The 18,387-nt window shown below is 44.6% G+C and overlaps 1 protein-coding gene across 6 annotated transcripts in view; it reads left to right on the forward strand.

Moving 5' to 3' along the window:
• Positions 1-18,387, forward strand: part of Enox1 (ecto-NOX disulfide-thiol exchanger 1) — a 563,193-nt gene that overhangs the window by 104,750 nt on the left and 440,056 nt on the right. For all 6 annotated transcript variants that reach the window (XM_041675367.1, XM_041675356.1, XM_041675382.1 and 3 more), the window contains exon 2: positions 17,461-17,526. The gene's annotated coding sequence lies outside the window, so the exon portion shown is untranslated. The remainder of the gene's footprint in view (positions 1-17,460; positions 17,527-18,387) is intronic.

Raw genomic sequence — 18,387 nt, forward strand, 5'->3', positions numbered from 1 at the left:
AATGCCTGTTACCTAGTCCTGACTCCTCTCAGCTCTTCTCACCCTGTCCCCTACCCTGGACCTCTGGAGCCCCTGAGCTTCACTGCCCTTCCCCCAACTTCTCTGATTCCTCTATACCCTAATAAGCCATGGTCAGCAGCTCCTCCCTCCCCCGCCCTCATGGTCTGGTTCACTCTATTAGCCTCTCTTCAGTCTGTACCCTTCCAGATGCCTCTTCTCTCCCTCATATCTACAAGAAACCTTCTCAGCCATATACCTGGGAGCAGTCCTGTCCTCATTTTTCATTCACTTCATAAGAGAGATACAGTCACGGGCCACACGGAAGTCCAGAACTTTGCATTTCCTGACTGCTCTTGTCAGTCATTAAAGCATCGTTTCTCAAAGAACCCAAGGGAAAAGAGACGGCTGCATCTATAACTAAAATGTAAGATACTTTTTACAAGACAGACATGCTCAGTGAGAGAGTACTGTTTCCGGGGAGAACTTTATGGAGTGGGTGACATGTAAGGTGCCCACCCTTCCCACCATAATCCAAGTTTTTGCAGGTGAGGTTGTTTCCTGCCTAGATACGCCTCTTCATCATTGGCTTGAGGGTTATCTTTGGAGAGGCAGAAGAGAGTCCTTTGTCCTCGGTGTTTTGTGACTTGGTTCGGTGATTGACACAGAGTGGGAACCTAACATATATTCATTCATTCAGCCGTTCTTTCTAATGGGAAGTAGAAAGTGAGATGGTACAGTCAAAATATTCAACTCTATCGAAAACAGAAGGTTGTCTTAAGTCTAGTAGCCCCCTTAAAACTCTTTAATAGGGCATTTTTCCCTTTTATCTTTTTTGGCTTTTTAGACCCAAACTTCTTGGGTACCATTCAAAAGAGGAAATGAAAGTGAGAGAGGTTTACAGCAGGAGTCTGGTGGAGCCTCCGGGCATCTCTGGAGCAAGAACCATTTGCTGTTTCATCCTGGGATGAAGAGGTCTCAGGAAGCCAACTGAAGTCATCTATTTCAAAACCTCAGTGGCTTTCGCCTGGCTCTCTTGTCTTAGACATTGTCTGTTTTGCATCCCATTATGAAAGACTAAGCTGAACTCAAAAATAGCCACCACTATTAGAGTAGTGAGCTCTGGTGAGATCTAGGAGTCAGGGGATAGATATCAAGGTCTCCCCTCCTACCACCAGCTAACACCCAGGCTTGCTTCTGTCATCAGAGAAACACAGTAGGGCAGAGAACCCTCTGGATTCTCCCCTTTCTTCCCGTCCCAGATTCCCCAGCTATGGATTATCCCAAGGCCATTGTGAAGCCTTTGTGGCTCCCAAAGGTCTTCTTGCCTTCTAGCACACATGCATCCCCAAAGCCTTGCTAGAAAACTGCGGGAACTTCCAAGTCTGCATAGCAGCCAGTTACCCGAGGAAGCTCTGCACCAGTGTCTGCCCCTGGCATTGGCCTTGTCTGTTTGTTTTCTTTTCTTTCTTTCTACTAATTCCAAACATGAAGGCTAAGGTACCTATTAGATTGGATGTCCCACGTTCTCCCTCTGAAATTAAGTTTGTTTTACTAGCCAATAATTCGATTCCATTAAAAAACTCAGGATTGATTTTATAAGCGTGGCAACTCACCATTACATGAGAAGTTCTCCGCGGGCGCAGAGCAGAACATGTAAAATGCCATCTCAGGTGCCAAGTTCTTCCTCATGCCTTCTTGTTTTCCTTCACAGCATTTTGGAAGTGGCTTAAATCTAATTGGTTCCCCCAGGATCTCAACTCCTGTTACATTTGTGGAACATCTTTTTTTTTTTTTTTTTTTTTCTCCTAGAGGCATCTGGAGATAATGAGTTGCTGCTTCTGGCTGGCGTGCAGGATAGAGTGATGCATGAAGCAACTTTTGTCCTTATTAACTAATTAATTATTATCATTATTAATCCTTTTTTTGGAACTTTCGAGTGTTTGCTCAACTCTTTTGAAACTTGGAATGTTTGCTTTTTTTCTCTTCTTTTAGCGGACAATGAGGAATACTGAGAATTCAAGAACAATTGCAGTGGGTTTTTGATCCTACTGCACGTACTGGCTTTGTGGGAGCCTAGGCAGTTTGAATGCTCACCTTACGAGACCTGGATAGAGGTGGGCAGTCCTTGGGCTTCTCACAGGTCAGGGAACCCTGATTGCTCTTCGAGCAGATGAGGGAGGGGGACTTGATCGGGGGAGGGGGAGGGAAATGGGAAGCGGTTGTGGGGACGAGGCAGAAATCCTTAATAAATAAATAAATTTAAAAAAAAAACAAAAAAAAAATAAAAATAAAAAAAAAGAAAGTTTTCCTAATGTTGAATTTCACATAAGAACAACACCTATATCCTAGCTAGCTTTAACTGTCAGTTTGTCACAGCTTTGAACTTCTGAGAAGGTAGTTTAAACTGAGGGATTGCCCTGCTCAGGTATTGGTCTGTCCTGTAGACTTGCCTGTGGCTTTCTTTCTTTCTTTCTTTCTTCCTTTCTTTCTAGTTTTTTTTAGAGGGTAAAGATTTATTTATTTATTTATTTATTTATTTATTTATTTATTTATTTTGTGTGCGAGTGCTCTATCTTCCTGTACGCCTTTATGGCAGAAGAGGGCATCAGATCCCACTGGAGATGGCTGTGAGCCATCATGTGGTTGCTGGGAATTAAACTCAGTACCTCTGGATGAGCAGCCAGTGTTCTTAACATCTGAGCCATCTCTCCAGTCCATCTGTGGGGTTTTATCTTGATTATTAATTGATATAGGAGGGCATAGAGCAGTGTGAGCAGCATCTTTCCCTGGGTAGGTGGTCCTGGGCTATGTAAGAAAGGCTCTAAGCAAGAACCTAGGGACTCTAGCAATTTGTGGTCCTCCTGGTTTCTACTTCCTGATTATGCTTGAATTTTTGCCTTGGCTTTCAAGCAATGAACTATAGCCTGGAAATGGAAGCCTATCCTTTCCTTCCCTAAATAGCTTTCAGTCATGGTATTAGGCCCATGAAACTAAAACAATTTATAGTTACAACTATTCTAGGTAGCTGGCCTGTGTTATCTATGAAAGAAACATAAAGACAGGCAGACTCATAACAGTAAAGGGTAGAACCTGTCTAAATAACTCACACCAAGTGTTGCTCCAATAATCTGGCTTCATGTATGTCTAGACTGTGAAAAGCAAAACACCTATTTCGACCATGGAACTAAGGTACTTCTAGTGGCCTAGATTCAAATGTTCCTGCCGTGTAAGCCACTGTGGGAACCTGATCAGAACCTCTCCGATCATTATCGTGAGTTTATACATTTTAAGCCCCTCATAGAGAAGCAAATATACCATCTTGGTCCCAGGAAATAGGAAGGAGGAGGTGGGGGCAAGCAGAGCTTTTCTGCTTACTTTTCGCTTCTAAATGTTTGTTTTAGAGTCTTATCTTCCAGGCCCTGCAATCTAACAACAGACAAGGAGACTTACAGGGTTGTTTCATACATGACTAAGAGGCTCTGGCTTAGGAGCTTTGCTCTTCCCCTGTGGCACCCAGGGCTTAGCATGAGGAAGCAAGGCTACCCAGGCACTGGTACAGAAACCATGCTGCGGAGGGACCTTCAGGAACCAGATACAATGGCCGGCTGATCACCACGGTGGGCTGCTGTTGACTCTGGGTAGAAACAGCATTGGCAGCACTGGGAAGTTCATTCCTCCTATGGAAAAAAAAAGAATCAGTGTTTTGAAGTTTGGGTTAAGAGCTCTATCTTCAAATATTAAATACTTTCTGTCCTAAGCATAGGCTGTGAGAATGACAGTGAGTTCTGAAACTTCTTTTTTGAGTAAGGGTCTCGTGTGTGTGTGTGTGTGTGTGTGTGTGTGTGTACGCGCGTGTGTGTGCACATGGGCACATACATTTTAGTCTAAGTAGAATACTTGTTTAATTGCAATTGGTGTCCTGTTATTGGTTGGGCAGGACTTGTCCAAGCATAGAAAAACTCAATTTCAGGCTTAGCCAGCAATGAAGTTAATAATAAAACATTTTATTTATTGAATTTAAAACAGTAAGATTCTTGCTAATTCATTTAAAAACATTTCCCAACATTTTCTTCCCAAGAGAAAAATCTCTGTTTCTGCCAAATGGGCTGAGGGCCAGGCAGACTGATGCATCCCCCTGTTGTCCTGAGGGAGACAGTACAGGGTGGATGAGTCCAGCCTCAGTTTTGTTTGTGTCTTTACACAGCTGCGGCCAGGGCAAGTCTTTGTCTCACTGGCTCTTAATTCTTCTCGTGGGTAAAGTAAGAGGTTTAGATCAGGTGAGTTCTAAGGCCGTTCTCCATCTAACATTCTATGATAGCACAAAGGATGTGGGGGAAGCACATGAGGCTTGAGGAAGGGCATTTTCTGGGAGGTGGATGCTGGCTGAGAAACTTACATTCTCTTCTCTGGGATGTCTCTTTACAGTTCTCTCCTACTTCCACCCCCACCACCCTTCCCTGTCTCTGAGGAATAGGCGTAGTTGGGATTTTTCAGGCCAATGAAAGAATTATTGATGAAACCTGGACTATGATTTTCTGGCTTATTTTTATCCCATTTCCTCAGGATTTGTATTTGTTGTGGTTTCAGTTTTACTAACTATGAAAACGATTTATTTTAGCTTCTGGGTTGTAGGTTTGTAATGATGTAATCATGTTGGTGATACCCCAAGTACTTCTTCTTACTATGCTCAACTGGTTTTTAATACTATGAGTGATAACTCAGAACTGTAAGAAATTTGCTGTAGTCACAGTCACTATTTCTCTAGGGACACAGATTATGGGGGGTAAAGAGCTTGCCCAGGTCTTACACATATAGGAAAGCTAAGATTCAGTCCGGGGTAACCATTCCCTAGTGTTAGCTGCTCTTAGACACTTGGTCTTACTGCTTTTCCTCGAAGGCAGTTGTGATGTATTTTATTCATTTTCATACACCCTGTAGAATTGGTAGAGTGCTCAAGGAAAGCATACTTTGTGTAGAATTGAATTAAAGAAATACCAGCCTATCTGGACACCATAGCTGAGCATGGCTTCCAGACCAGGTTTCGCTGGGCTAAGGTTTCTTGGGAGAAACAGTCCTCACAACACCCTCAAGTGTGCATGTTGAGCAATGATGCACTTATTGCCTGAGTGTGTTCACTTTATGTGTGAACTTTATGAATTAATTTAATCTAGAGGTTTCCATTTTAATAAAATAAGGTTGGAATTTATGGATTTTGAATTTTGAACATTGAATTTTGGTGCAAAGACTGAAACTACTGCATTATTTAAACAGAAGTACTTACTGATAAGCTAATATATGAACCAAGTAAAGATGGGAGGAATAGCGAGGCACCGAAGGTCAGTGAGAGCTGTATTTAGTTATTAGAAAAAAGAAGCCTGTAAGGTTCTGTTTGCTTGAGCACTGCTGACTTATTTTGGGATACAGAAGGCTTTTCAATTATTAAGAACATATGACACAGGAAAGAAAGATCAATATGTTTATACCCTTTGCTCAATATTTTCTACCTTATTGGTGGTGAGAGAAAGAAATGAGAGAGCTAATTTCTTTTATCTTTGTTGCCATGGTACAATATCTTCTTATAGGGTAGCAATCCCATTAAGTGCATAAAATATACTGTATATTCATTATACTCTCCTATACCACACCTTTCTGATAGTCATATTTCCAGCAGTGCCACCCTCTGGAACACCACACACACACACACACACACACACACACACACACACACACACTGCTCATCTGTGCCTTTACTGTTGGAAAGTTTTTTTTAGGGATAATTGAGCCCAGTTGCCTTGCTTAACCAGTGAAGAAATATAGCCTTGAGCAAATAAGGGGCCTAACTAAGGATTAGGTAAAACTTTACAAACAGGAAACAGCAATTACACAATTTGTAGACTGTTTACTCAGTTCGTTCACTTTGTGGATATTTTTGAGACCCCCTTTTTTATGTGAGACTTTAGGGAGAGAGCAGTCTTCACTGAGGGGTGTTCCTTGGCACTCTTCTGAAATGCATGTGTGCCCTGAGACCTCAGCTGCAAGGCACCTGGGATTGTTCTCAGCTAAGTCTTTGACTATGGCAAGGGTGTGAACTTGTTCCTTCCTGGGTCTTCTGCCTGCCAGGGAAGAAGCTGCCAACCATGGAAAGAAACAAAATGGAAGAGAATTGCATGGACATCTGGGAGCATTCGGTGTGGCAAATCTAGGGACTTTTAAAAAGAATTCAAGGAACGCCTACTTTTATTCCAGCATCAGATCTGAGTTCACTGGGGTAGCCAGAAGTCAGAGAAGACTCTTCTTCCCACCTCCTGTTTTAGCATAGTGGTCGGGAAAAAAAAAAAAAGAATGTTTTTGAATGCTTTCAGATATAAGGAGCATTGGTTTCTGAAAGAGTGAGCTTCAGTTCTCTGGGGTGTTTCCTTCACAGCCATTGTCATTCCCTGGACACCTGCTGTGAGTGACAGCTGATCTGTAGACCATACACAGACAAGTTTGATATGAAGGCAGGAGGCTGTCAGTGCAAAGAAACTTGATGTTCCGCTATTAATTTTCAGACAGCCTTTTGTACCTGGAAATACCATTAGTAAGGCAGTTGTTGTTTAAGGAAGGGGTCATGGGAAATATGAGAAAATGGGGGAAGATAAATAGCCTTCGGTCTTGTAGACAGTGTGCCATCTGCAGCTTCATTTTTATCTGGCCTAGTATTTAATATTGTCCACATTGCTTATGGGGAGACTTGGAATCAGGAGGTGAGGTCATTTAACCTTGATGGCATAGCTGTCAAGCAGCTAGGCCTACGTCTGTATATGAGATTTTTCAGTTTAGGATTGATCTATTGTATGTCCCTGATGCCAGTGGCCTTTAATCCTCTGGCTGACATAGAGTGTATGTATTCATTACCTTTCTCTCTGGAGTGACAAAATGCCAGCAAAGGCAGCTGAATGAGGAAGAGTTCGTTCTGGGCTCGTAGTTTGAGGGTACACTACTCATCTTGGTGGAGATCCTGTTCTGTTGCCTTGCCAGTTCTGAACTGGAGAAGTCCAGAGGAGTGAAAGCCATCGGACAAATTCTTCTCAAATGATGATGGGGCTACGCCGTGTAATACCTATAGTGTACTGAGAAAACTATCTGCAGTTTAAGGCATTTCATATACCTACCCGCTGAACATCACAGCTTAGGGATGGTATTCCTTAGTGAATGGCCCCTGGTGGTCTTCTCAATGGCTGGGAGCCATGATGCTCTACTGATGCCTGGCGTTGCAAGAAAACATTGGTCCACACATTGCTAGCTCTAGAGGACATCAGAACTGAACATCCAGATGCCACAGTGTGTATAGTTTGGCACCATCGTAAGCTGAACCACCGCAAGTCAAGGATCATCTATTTCTAAAGCCCAAACAAACCAGACGAACAGGGCACTCTGCAAAGCCCAGATCCTCCTCAAAAGATCACAGATGTAGATGCAGTTTTTTTCACAATGGCGCACTGTACAGTTTGTACATTGTCCATCCCTTTGGCTCTATATTTATTTAACAGTACTTGTGAGAAGGAAAAGACAAAAAAGGCAAACAGTGCTTTGGTGAGAGAGTGTGCTGTTCTACAGGTGCCTCAAAGTGGTCGCTGGTGTTTTCATAGCATCAAGTGTCACACAAACGTAATGGGGCATTGAATGTGGGCTGGAACTGTGAAGTGAGGGAAAAGTGAGGTGCTGAGGGAGGTGGATAGCACTGTCAGGAGTGAAGAGGAGCCAGCATTTCCCTTATTTGTGGCCACACAGCTCTTTCCATTGCCAGTGGTAGGTGCCATTGCATTTTGAATGCTTTTGTTCCTGACCTCTGAAGTCACTTTGAGTTGCCACATGGTGGTGTGTTTGAAGGGACTCTGGCCAGCATGGCTCATGAATGGCGAGCATGGGTCTGGCAGGCCCTCCCCTTTTCTCCATTCCTGTGGCTTTGCTAAAAACCATTAGATTACATTCCTAAAGCTAGCCTTGAAAGTCTATTCTCTTATTTGGCCACTTCCTTTTCCTGAGGTTTACTACCAAGGTCCAGCTATCCAAATAATGAAGTCCAACAATGAAAAGCCCTAATTGGTTCACCTAATTAACATGCCCAGTTAAAATAAAATACCTCATCTAACACGGAGTTTCCCCTTGTGCTACCATTTTTCTTCTGTGCCATGTCTGTCTCCTCTCCATCCAGAAGCAGTCCTCTGTCCCCCTCCGGGACAAATGCCTCTTTCCTCTCTCCCTTGGTCCCTTCCCCTCATCCCTTGTCCTGTATATCCCGTCTTTTCTCTTATTCTCGGGGCAAATAAATCTCCTTTGTGCTGAGAACTTGGACTTTTCCTTTTAGCGTTGGCTTCCATTTTGGATCCTCCTTGTTGTATCTGCTCTGCTTTCTTCCCACCATTCCTGCTTGTGTGCTTGTTTGATCTCCAGGCCTCCCAGCCCTAGCCCATCCCTGGCACTGCCTTAATACCTCCCAAGGCTCAGGATCTTTAGGACAGACAGGTCCAGCATGGCTGAGTTAGTTCCAGTTCTCTCTCATCAGCTGCCATTATTCCGCTGTCTTCGCAAATCCATCGCCCTGCTCTGCCAAAAGAGGAAAGGGCATTTTCACGTTGGGGGAAGGTAGAGTTGGAAACAGTACGTGCCCTGGCAGTGGAAAACAGTCTCTACGGGGCAGAATATGCAGGGAAATATGACCTGAAGAGAGGCTCTTGGCTTGAAATCCTAGGCAGTTTTAGAGTGACCACCTGACTGTTTCTGTCAGGGCAAATTCCAGTTCTCATGAAAGCGTTTGGTTAAGACAATCAGTGGAGGAGGAGATTGAATGGCTCTCTTAAGATACCGCAGCGCCCTGTGTTTAGCCCTGAAGGACTTTTCTAATCTAAGTCAGAGTGCAACTTCTCAAAGGCCTCTGCCCTGGGCTCTCTTCCTGGACTATTCTCAGGTCAGTTCTTGTGGGACCCACAACTGTGGTCCCTCTGTGGGGCTGTGGTTATAATGAGGGTCCTTTGGGAAATTCTGGTGTAGAGCTGTAGAGAGGAAGTGTGCAGATCAGCAGGACAACAAACAGCCCCCACACAGAGGGACAAAATGCGTGACTCACAGGGTGGAGGTTGGCACCTCCTCACTGTTTGCTTTTCAGTGTCATAAGGTGGGCGACCTCAGAACACCCGTCAGTGAGCGATGGAAGGCTTTCTTTAAAACTTGCCTACATGGTGTGCAGTTAAGACAGAACCCTTCCCTGCAGGCTCCCCAGCTCTACCCCCAATGTTTGCTCTCTTTAAACTGGATCGGAGTTCTTTCAGGTTAATCTGTTTCCTCTAATTACTCCTTTAAACGTTACAGACCAGACCTGTGAACTTGTTGGCTCTAGTATTGTTTTTTTCCTAAAGTTTGTTCGGTGTTTATTTTTGTTTGTTTGTTGAGACAAAGTCTCTATACATAGCCTCACCTTCCTAGAACTCTACATAGAACAGGCTGTCCTAGAACTCTCATAGATCCTCTTGCCTCTATCTCCCAAGTGCTGGGGAGTACAGGTGTGTGCTGCCATGCCCAGCTTGTGTACGGTGTTTTTGTTGTGTGTGTGTGTGCACGCGTGTGTGTGTGCACGCGTGCATGTGTGTGTGTGTGTGTTTGTACTTGTACATGTGTGGATGCTGAGGGCAATCTCAGTTGTCTTTCAAGCATTCACCTTTTCTTTTGAGACAGAATGTCATTGGCCAGGAACTCACCAAGCAGACTAGACCAGCTGGCCACTGAACCGCCCAGCGTCCCATTATCCTCTGCCAAATTCCCGGATTACAAGTGTCCCCCGCCGCCATGCCAGGCCTTTTCGCTCAGGCTCTGGGGATTTCACTCAGAACACTGAGTGTTTCACTGACTCCACCATCTCCTCAACCCTATTTTTATTTCTCTTTCTGAGACAGGGTCTTGCGACGTAGCCCCCACTGGGCTAGGTCTTTCCATGTGACCAAGCTTGCCTGGAACTTGGACCGATCCCCCTTCCTCTGTTTCCACAGCACATATACAAGAGGAGTAGGCTTGGAGTGCGGGCTTATTCCGTTCCTTTAGTGTTCTCTGAGAAGATGATTGCAAGAGTTCCAGGTGCCATGTGGACACGATCCTACTAGGCCACTGAGTCCTGGTGTGTGACCTTCCCATGTGCATGTTCTCTCCGTGCATCCCCCAGGAGGGCACTGCATGGGCATTGCAGTGGAGGCCTGCTGTTGATAATTTAAATGTCTATTTGAAAATCTGTGTCACATGGCACCTTAATATTTAATTTTCTCGCTGTGAGGCTGGCTTTGGTGTTAATGATTTTTTCATTTTCTCAGCCACATTTTATGGATTATTTAACTAGCACGGATGGCAGGATGAGACAAAGGGAAGGGACAGAGGAGGGCGGCAGCATTGTCTCATGCTGGAATGTTCTCCCAGCAAGGGCAGCACCTGTGGGGTACTCTGAGAGAAATCCAGAGGTGCGTGGTTTGGGGTGAGGAAGCCTGGATGACTGGCTGCGAGAGCTTAGTCAGACTTGTCATTTACCCTCAGCCTCGTTGAAGTGCATGGAGAGCACAGCCGTTCTTTATATTTCTTGGAAAAGTGGTGAAATTATTCAAAGTTTACTTTGAATTACAAAATCACCATATCAGATTTACGTGCATTTACATGTGATCTCACACACACACGTATGCATATATAGTCACATACATATCTGTGTGTTATGTCCAACCACCAAGGATGTGTGCTGGTTAGTTTTCTGTCATCTTGACACAAGCTAGGGCCGTCTGGGAAGATGGAACTTTAATCAGAAAATTCCTTCATCACACTGGTCTGTAGGCAAGCCTGTGGAATATCCTTTTGATTAATGATCAGCATGGGAGTGGCCATCCCACCATGGGGCAGTGCCACCCCTGAGCAGGCGGTTGGTCCTGTGGTATCTAAGAAAGCAGCCCGGCAAAAGATGGAGAGAGCAAGGCAGTAAGCAACGTCCTTCATGTTCTCTGCTTCAGTCCCTGCCTCCAGGCTCCTGCTGGATCTCCCGAGCACGCTCCTTCCCATGCTAGACTGTGATGATGAACTGTAAGCCAAACAGACCCTTTCTTCTCCGAGTTGTTTCGGTCCAGAATTTAGCACAGCAACATAAAGAGTAGAACGAGAGGAGAACAAGCAAACAAAGGAGTTCTCGGATCCATTTCCTCTCCGCGTTGACATCCGCACTCACAGGGCCTGTTGACACACCATGCCACCCGTCAGTGGCCTATGTGAGTGTCTCTTCTTGAGGCTACACATTCAGGAAGTTTGGATACAACAATGACATTCATCTACTACTATGCTGTCATACACAGTGGTTCCTGTGCCAGCGTCCTCTGTATTCTGCCTATTCATCCGCCCTTTCCCACACTTCCTGGCAACCATTACTGTCACATAGGTTATGTGGTCTTTTGTCCTTGGCTTCTTTTTCTTATGAATATAAATTCAAAGTTCCTCCATGTCTTTAAATGAGCTTAAGAATGCTTCTGTGGTCCCCCCCCCCCCGCCCCCGCCAGCTTGATTTTAAAGTTACACTGTGTTTGACAAACAGCTCTGATAATATCTCTGTTGTATTTCCTTCATGTCACTTGTCTCCCTCTGATGTCTTCATCTTCTCTTTATCTGTCCTTCTCACTAGAACGTCATAGTGGGAATGGAGTTGCGGCCTGTCTGGGATCCAGGCCTTCTTACAGTAGCTGGACCAGTGCCTCTGCCTAGTGGGTGCGCAGCAAATGTTGTAAGGGTCGCACGCAGGGTGACCTCAATGTTAATTCCCTTCAGCTCTAGCCTTCTCCCCTCCTTGGTTTTAAAGGTAACAAACGCTTTCATTCACCTGGCTCCAGATTTCCAGATTTTGCTGAGAGGATGAAGCAGAAAATCGTGTTAAGTCTCCAAGGCTGGGAATTATTTCTTGTTCACCTTTGGCTGCTGAAGCTCCGTGGGTTGTCTTCTGAATTTAATAGGCCCCAGGTGAAAGGCAGTTTGAAGCTTCGGTGGGAACTCGTCACAAGGCAAGAGAGGAGGCAGGCGGTAGAAAATGATTAAGGGAGAATAGCAGAAAAGTATGTTCTAACATTTATTGAGTCACACATTGTATTCCAAGCGGTGTATAACATAAAACGTGAATTAGGGGGCAAATCTGGTATAAAATGAGTGAGCACACACAGCACACAGCACTACAGGGATGAAGGTCTTTCTTTAGACATTTGACTCATTTACCAAACTGTAGTGTGATCAAAATATAGGCTAGTTCCAGGGAGCAATAATACAGTCACTGTTTGTGGCTCAGTGGTGCCCTCGGGGGCACAGAGAGGCCTGCAATTTCATTATTGGTTTTGTAAGTAACTTTCTTTAAGGCTAACAGACTTTCTGGGAAGGCCAAACCAAGTGAAGCTGAGTTAATGTTCTTATTAAAATGTTAAAGAGGCCTTATTCATGAACAACTGAGGCTGGACTTACTTCTTCTTCGTAAACTATGAAAATATGTGGTGATCTCTTTACAGAGGGTTTCCCTGGGCCCTCTGTCACCAAAAGCTTTGCTTAAACAGGGCTTGGCCACTTCTGGGCATGGAGTCCTTGATCCCCTGCAGTGTGTCTTCCAGGAAGAGCTGGTCATGGATTACTCCTCCATCAGTTTGCTTTCTTTCTCCAGAACCTACTCGATTGGGATGCGTCTCAAAGACATCTGAAGATGCTGAAATGCCAGTGAAGCCAAACAGTTGCTCTGATGATTTCCTGGATGACACAGTCCCCTTCGTCCCTCCTCCCCTCTTGGTCCTCCCTCAGCATCCCGTTTGTAAACAGTCTTAGGACATTGTAGATGGTGGATGCCAAGCGCAATGCTGATTTTATTTCTGGATCTCCCCCCACACCCCACGACTAAACATGAGTCTTCATTGGCTAGAGCTACTTGAGAGGAATGAAAGAGGAGTAGTATTGGCACCAAGGCTATAGTGTTTCTCAGGCTTGTAGGTGATGGAGAACTCACCCAGGTAGTGGCTGATCATCTCTGGTTTTCCACCTGGCCAATGGTCAGGTACACACCTACCATGCTTGGTGATCATGTCCCCCAGGTGGGTCTTCACCATTTTTGACTTCTCCATGGGTGGCGCCTCCTTCTTGGCCTTTCTCAGGTGCTTGAGTAGCAACTGCTGCTTCTACCACAGGCCAAGGTTCAGGCGCTGCCTCTGTACAACTGCATCAGGGGCTCACAGGTCGAATCTAGCATCCAGATCCAGGTCCATGCTGGGGTAGGTGAATTTGTGAAAAGTTCCGCTTCTTTTTCTGCTCCACTTCGGCCATCTTGGTGGATGCTCTTGGGAACTGTTTTATAATGATATTTGGGTAAGACTGAAAGTGTGGAATGGTGGTCTTCATAGAAGCAGGAAACCATATCACTGGAAGACTCAAAATTAAATTTAAGGAGAATCAACTAAAACATTCTACCTTGACTCTAAATCCATGTTATTAGAAAACCTTGCTTGTTGCATGGTAGCAAATGCAGTCTCATGGTTTGCACTTGCGATAGTGAGGGAGCGGTGTAAAATACCCATAGGAGGAGAGAAGTCTAGCCTGCGTTCATGGCCATATCCACCAAACAAAAGACACTCATAAAAAGAAAGACATACAAGCTTTTTTTAAAGTTTTTATGGGACAGTGGAGACCTCATACAATAATGACCTCAAACAGTTGTTAAGCTGGTAGGTTTTGTTGTTGCCTAAGAAGTGGGTAGTTGTGGACAAATAGGTTTGGGCAAAAGAATATGATCTACTAGTAGTGAATGGAAGGAGGTCTACTAAGGACTTCGGGTCTTCTTGGTACCCCCATATTCTTGGCTCTTTGAGTTATGTGTAGAGGCTTTACTTCTCATGTGAGGGTCTTGTGATCTGCTTCTAGAGGTCTGAATTTTTTTAACCAAGTCCTACTGACCAGATTAAGGCAAGAAGGGCCGCAGAGGTGACAGAGACCTTCCTGATTCTGCTGTTTCTCAAGCACAGTGCCACCATCTGCAGGGGGATAGCCCTCAACACTGTTAGTCATAAGTAAAACTGATGGGTTTGAATACTTTCTCCTACCCAGACCAGATTCATGTTGAAATATGTATGTCCTAGGAGCTGCCAAAGCATTTCCTTTTAAAGAATGAACTCCTTGTCCAAGTGAGTACTTGACATTTGTAAACTGTTTCCATGGAGAGCCAGAGATGTTGAGAGTTACCCCAGATGCTCCGGAAAGATGGCTGACTCTGTAGGTTTCTGAATGGCTTTGATGGGGGCGTGACGCCTTCAGCCCAGTGATGATAGGGTTGTTAGCGGTAAAAAGAACCTCTTGTAATTTCTGTGGAACACTGGTGCCACATAATGAAATACATGCTTTTAATTACAAAGCAATTTAGAGTCACATGTAACAAACTTCCAGGCTCGTTCTTTCTTTCACTCTTGATTGATTGACAGTAGTGTCTTGCAGTCACTGGGAAACTGCTCACCTGGCCCCTGCTTTCAGAGTGACTTCCCACAGTTTATCCGACGTGACTCAACAGTCTCTATCTCCTTCTCACTGTAGCCAAAGTAGGAATCCGGTAGTTGGTGTGGTCTGTGGAGCAAGTGCATTGTGGGGAATTTTTTAGTTGGCTGGAAAATGCCTGTCTGCACTGGTCATTAGTGTGAATTAGTATTTTTTTCAGCTAGGCTCTCTAAAATTTATACTGACCAGTGTGTTAGTTGGTTGGTCACTCAATCATTTTTCCATCATATATTTAGGATATATATATGTGTATTCATTATATACAATATGTATATTATGTAATATTTGTATATACTTATGTACATAATTCACATACATACTTACATACATGCACTGTGCCAGGAACTGTGTGCCCCGGCACTGGGACACAGAAGGTCAGCAAACTGGATTTTGTATGAGTTTTATTGATACTTCACAGCTTGACTATAAAAGATTGTGCTACTTAAAGAAAACCAAAATTGCTTTTCTGCAGTTTAAAGACTACAAGCGAGATTGCCATATTGCAGCCTAAGAAGCTATAGCATTCTTCCTAAGTGCATTTGATATGAGAAGTGGTACCAGGCATTTCTATATTATATACAATCTTCATTTATTTATTAAACTGTACCTTTTGAGGCTTCCTGATGGGAGAGTGAAGGAGGTTTCTTGTGTGCCGTATTGTGTCTTTGTCCAGAACCGCTTGGTAAGCTCTTGCTGGAGCCATTCCACTGCCTTGTATGCGGGGGGGGGGGGGGGGGGCGGGATGTGCTTCCCTCATCCCAGGGGGATGTGGGAGTCTGTACAAAGAGGGATGAGACTAAAGCCAGGATTGCTTTCATGGTGCACTTAAGTAAAACTAGGGAGCATGTGAAACCCTTCACATAGTACATGTCTCTTTAGTATATTGTGCTTTTAAGCGCAATAGCTGAATATTCCAGGTTTGTCCTATATTTTCAAATGCTAAGAGAACGCTAGGTTATTGCATTTTTAAAGCCTTCCTGCCCTGGCTGTTGACCTGGCACAGGTTAGGAGGATGTGTGACGTCCAAGAATTATGTCGGGGTAATGGAGGAGACCAGAACTTCCCAGTGGTTGCTAAGCTGTGTTTGGCTGGGCTGGCTGCTTGCTAACAACAGCCACTCAGGTCTGTGAAAGGAAAGAGGGCATAGAAGAAGAGAATCAAAACGCGGGCATAGAAGGGGAAAAAGAGACAGTGGATAGGAGGCACGGGATATTTCATGTTCCTTCTTTCTCTCCCTTCCCTGCTCACAGAAAAGACCGGGTAACACAGCAGGTCAATTGGAAGGGGAAAGGAGACCCAGGTAGGGATAGGAGAGCAGCTGGAGGTGGTGAGGGAACCAGCGAAGCCACAGAATAAGTGAGGGAAGAAAGAGAGATGAGAATCATTTAAATGTAGGAAAGAGGTGGGCACAGAGAGGGGGGTAGTGCACGCTTTGGTCATACCGAGAGCCCTCAATTGCTCCCAGTGGTGCTTCTACGAAACAGCCATGTCCCTTGCGGAGGACATTTTCCTGACTTTTGTATTAACTTTAATGCGATTCCCTTTGTGGTTGCTGTATAACTGGTTGAGGTTTCATTGACACTCTGTGTGATCAAATGGCAAGCATAGAGGCACAGTTCTGTTATCCCTCGCTGGGTGCCGCAGACTTCTGAGTCGGCGCTTTCTGCATTTGATGTTTGCCATTCCTCCTTGTCTACAGGTAGTAGAGTTAAAAGGGGGGAAGCACACCTCTGGGCTACCACGGTTATGGCTCATGCATACAGATATTCAAAGAAGCCGAAAGAAAAATAGAAAGTCACAGTCTAGTATTTTCTCCAAGTAAGGTAGTTGACTCTTTCATTTCTGGTTTGGTTACATGCCCTGACACTGCCATGCACCGTACCTTCTGGAAGATCTAGTTTTTGTTACAGGATTTACTGTAGCATGCCTTCCAGACAGCTGGCACTGAGCAAGGCTCTTTCCAAGTGGGCATGCACACCTGAGTGCCCACCTTCCTGTTAGAGCAAATCTACCATTTTATAACTTCTGTTTTCCCTCTTCGGACTTTTTGGATGACATTGGTTATAACTGAAGAGCTTTTTGCTATTGCTTCACAGTTAGTTTATGTGTCCTGGAACAGGAAGGGGATTTAGTCAGCAGTGAAGGATTTTGGAGGGGTCAGGAGGCAGTTTGTTCTCAGATTCATACACCTGTAATGAAATTGTGGGCTTCAGATCTGGGTCACTCCATATTGTGGTCCTAGGAACCACAAACACAGTGTTGGGGGTACTTTAAAAGCAGACTTCTCAGGCTTCCGTGGGCATAGGAACCAACTGAAGGCCCCGTGAAAATGCAGATTCTGGTGCTGTACACCTCCCCGTGGACCCTCAGTCCAGCCTGATGTTACTGAGTACAGACCATGCTTGGAAAAAGAGGACTCTGACATCCTTCCTAGAAAACTCAGTCAGTCTATGAAAATATCTAGGTATATTTTGCAGTTTGCAGGACAATAGATTTTCTTAGGAAAAAAATGCACAAACCACTAATTCATTTCCAGTTGGAAATTTACAAGAAAAATTAGCTCATCTGCTTCCACAGCGTTAGGCACTAGTGAGGCTCTGGCTCTAACACCAGCCGCCGTGTAGCAAACTTTAATGACAAGGGCTTTTTTAAAGCAGAAATATTCTGTGAAAGATTGACGGCTTAAAGGCTCTTCATGGTGAGCAGTTATTGATTGTTCCCAAGTTAGCATGGTGCGGAGCCCTTCTGCAAGGGCATTCAGTTGGAATGGGCTGGGCACAGAAAGGGCGATATTCAGCTCAAGCTCCGCCAAGTGAAACCTTGCATCTGCTTACACATGTTCAGGTGGCTCAGCAATTGATGTTTGGAGTTTCTTCTAACAAGATGGCCTTTGTTTTACAGGTCCTTGGCGGCCTGCGTAGCCATGTATTGATAATACGCGGAGGAGAGAGAACTCACTGTCCTAAGGTAAGGGAGTGGTGTGTGGGGCACAAATGGCAAGCAGGACTAATGTCAGAGTGTCACTGTGTGGGAACTGACTTCCCATCATCATGTGGCTTGACGTCATTCTCTTACGCATATGTCGCACAGGGCTGCCTGGGAAACCATCAGCCATGAAACACTGCCAGAGGAGGTTGTGTACCAATTTCTAAAGTCAAGTGGAATTTTTATGGCTGTTCCTCCTTTTTATCAGAAACCTCTCTTTTTCACGTTAATGTAAATATGTAAATACTGCAGACTTCAAATTAAGTCTTCTCTTTTTCTTCTTAAGTTGTCCTGAGTCTCCTCCCTCCTTTTCTTATTAAAATTCATGTCTCACCACTTTGATTTGCCCAAACAAGTTACTCAGATTAGTTTTCCATTAAGCTTTGCTGCTTACTTTTCTGTCTGGCCATCTATCCAGAGGACTAAAGATCCCCACTAGAGAGAAACCATCTCTTTCTCATATGGCCTCTATAAATCTGGCATGGATGTAGCCATCTGGTTAACTGAACGGAGATACCAGTAGAAATGGCCCCAGCAGGAGTTCTCTTTGCCATGGTAATTTTGTTACTGGGTTTATTTCTTTGGTGACTTGGTCTGTATCATTGCCCCATAGTCCTAGAAGCTATGTGTTCATAATCAAGGCGTGGTCAGGGTTCCTTTTTGATGTTGCGAGGAAGAGTAGGTTCCAGCTCGAGATTATGGTGTCTCAGGCATTCCTTGGCTTATAGGTGACATCTTTCACCCAGTTTTCCTATCATATTCCTTCCATGCCTGCCTACCTCAGTGTCATAGGACACTGGGGGGATTCTAATCCTGTAGTCTTACCTTCACCATCCTTATGAA

Source organism: Microtus oregoni, unplaced genomic scaffold, assembly GCF_018167655.1.
Source record: "Microtus oregoni isolate MIOR12 unplaced genomic scaffold, Mior012 000001F_ref0000356, whole genome shotgun sequence".
Lineage (NCBI taxonomy): Eukaryota > Metazoa > Chordata > Mammalia > Rodentia > Cricetidae > Microtus > Microtus oregoni.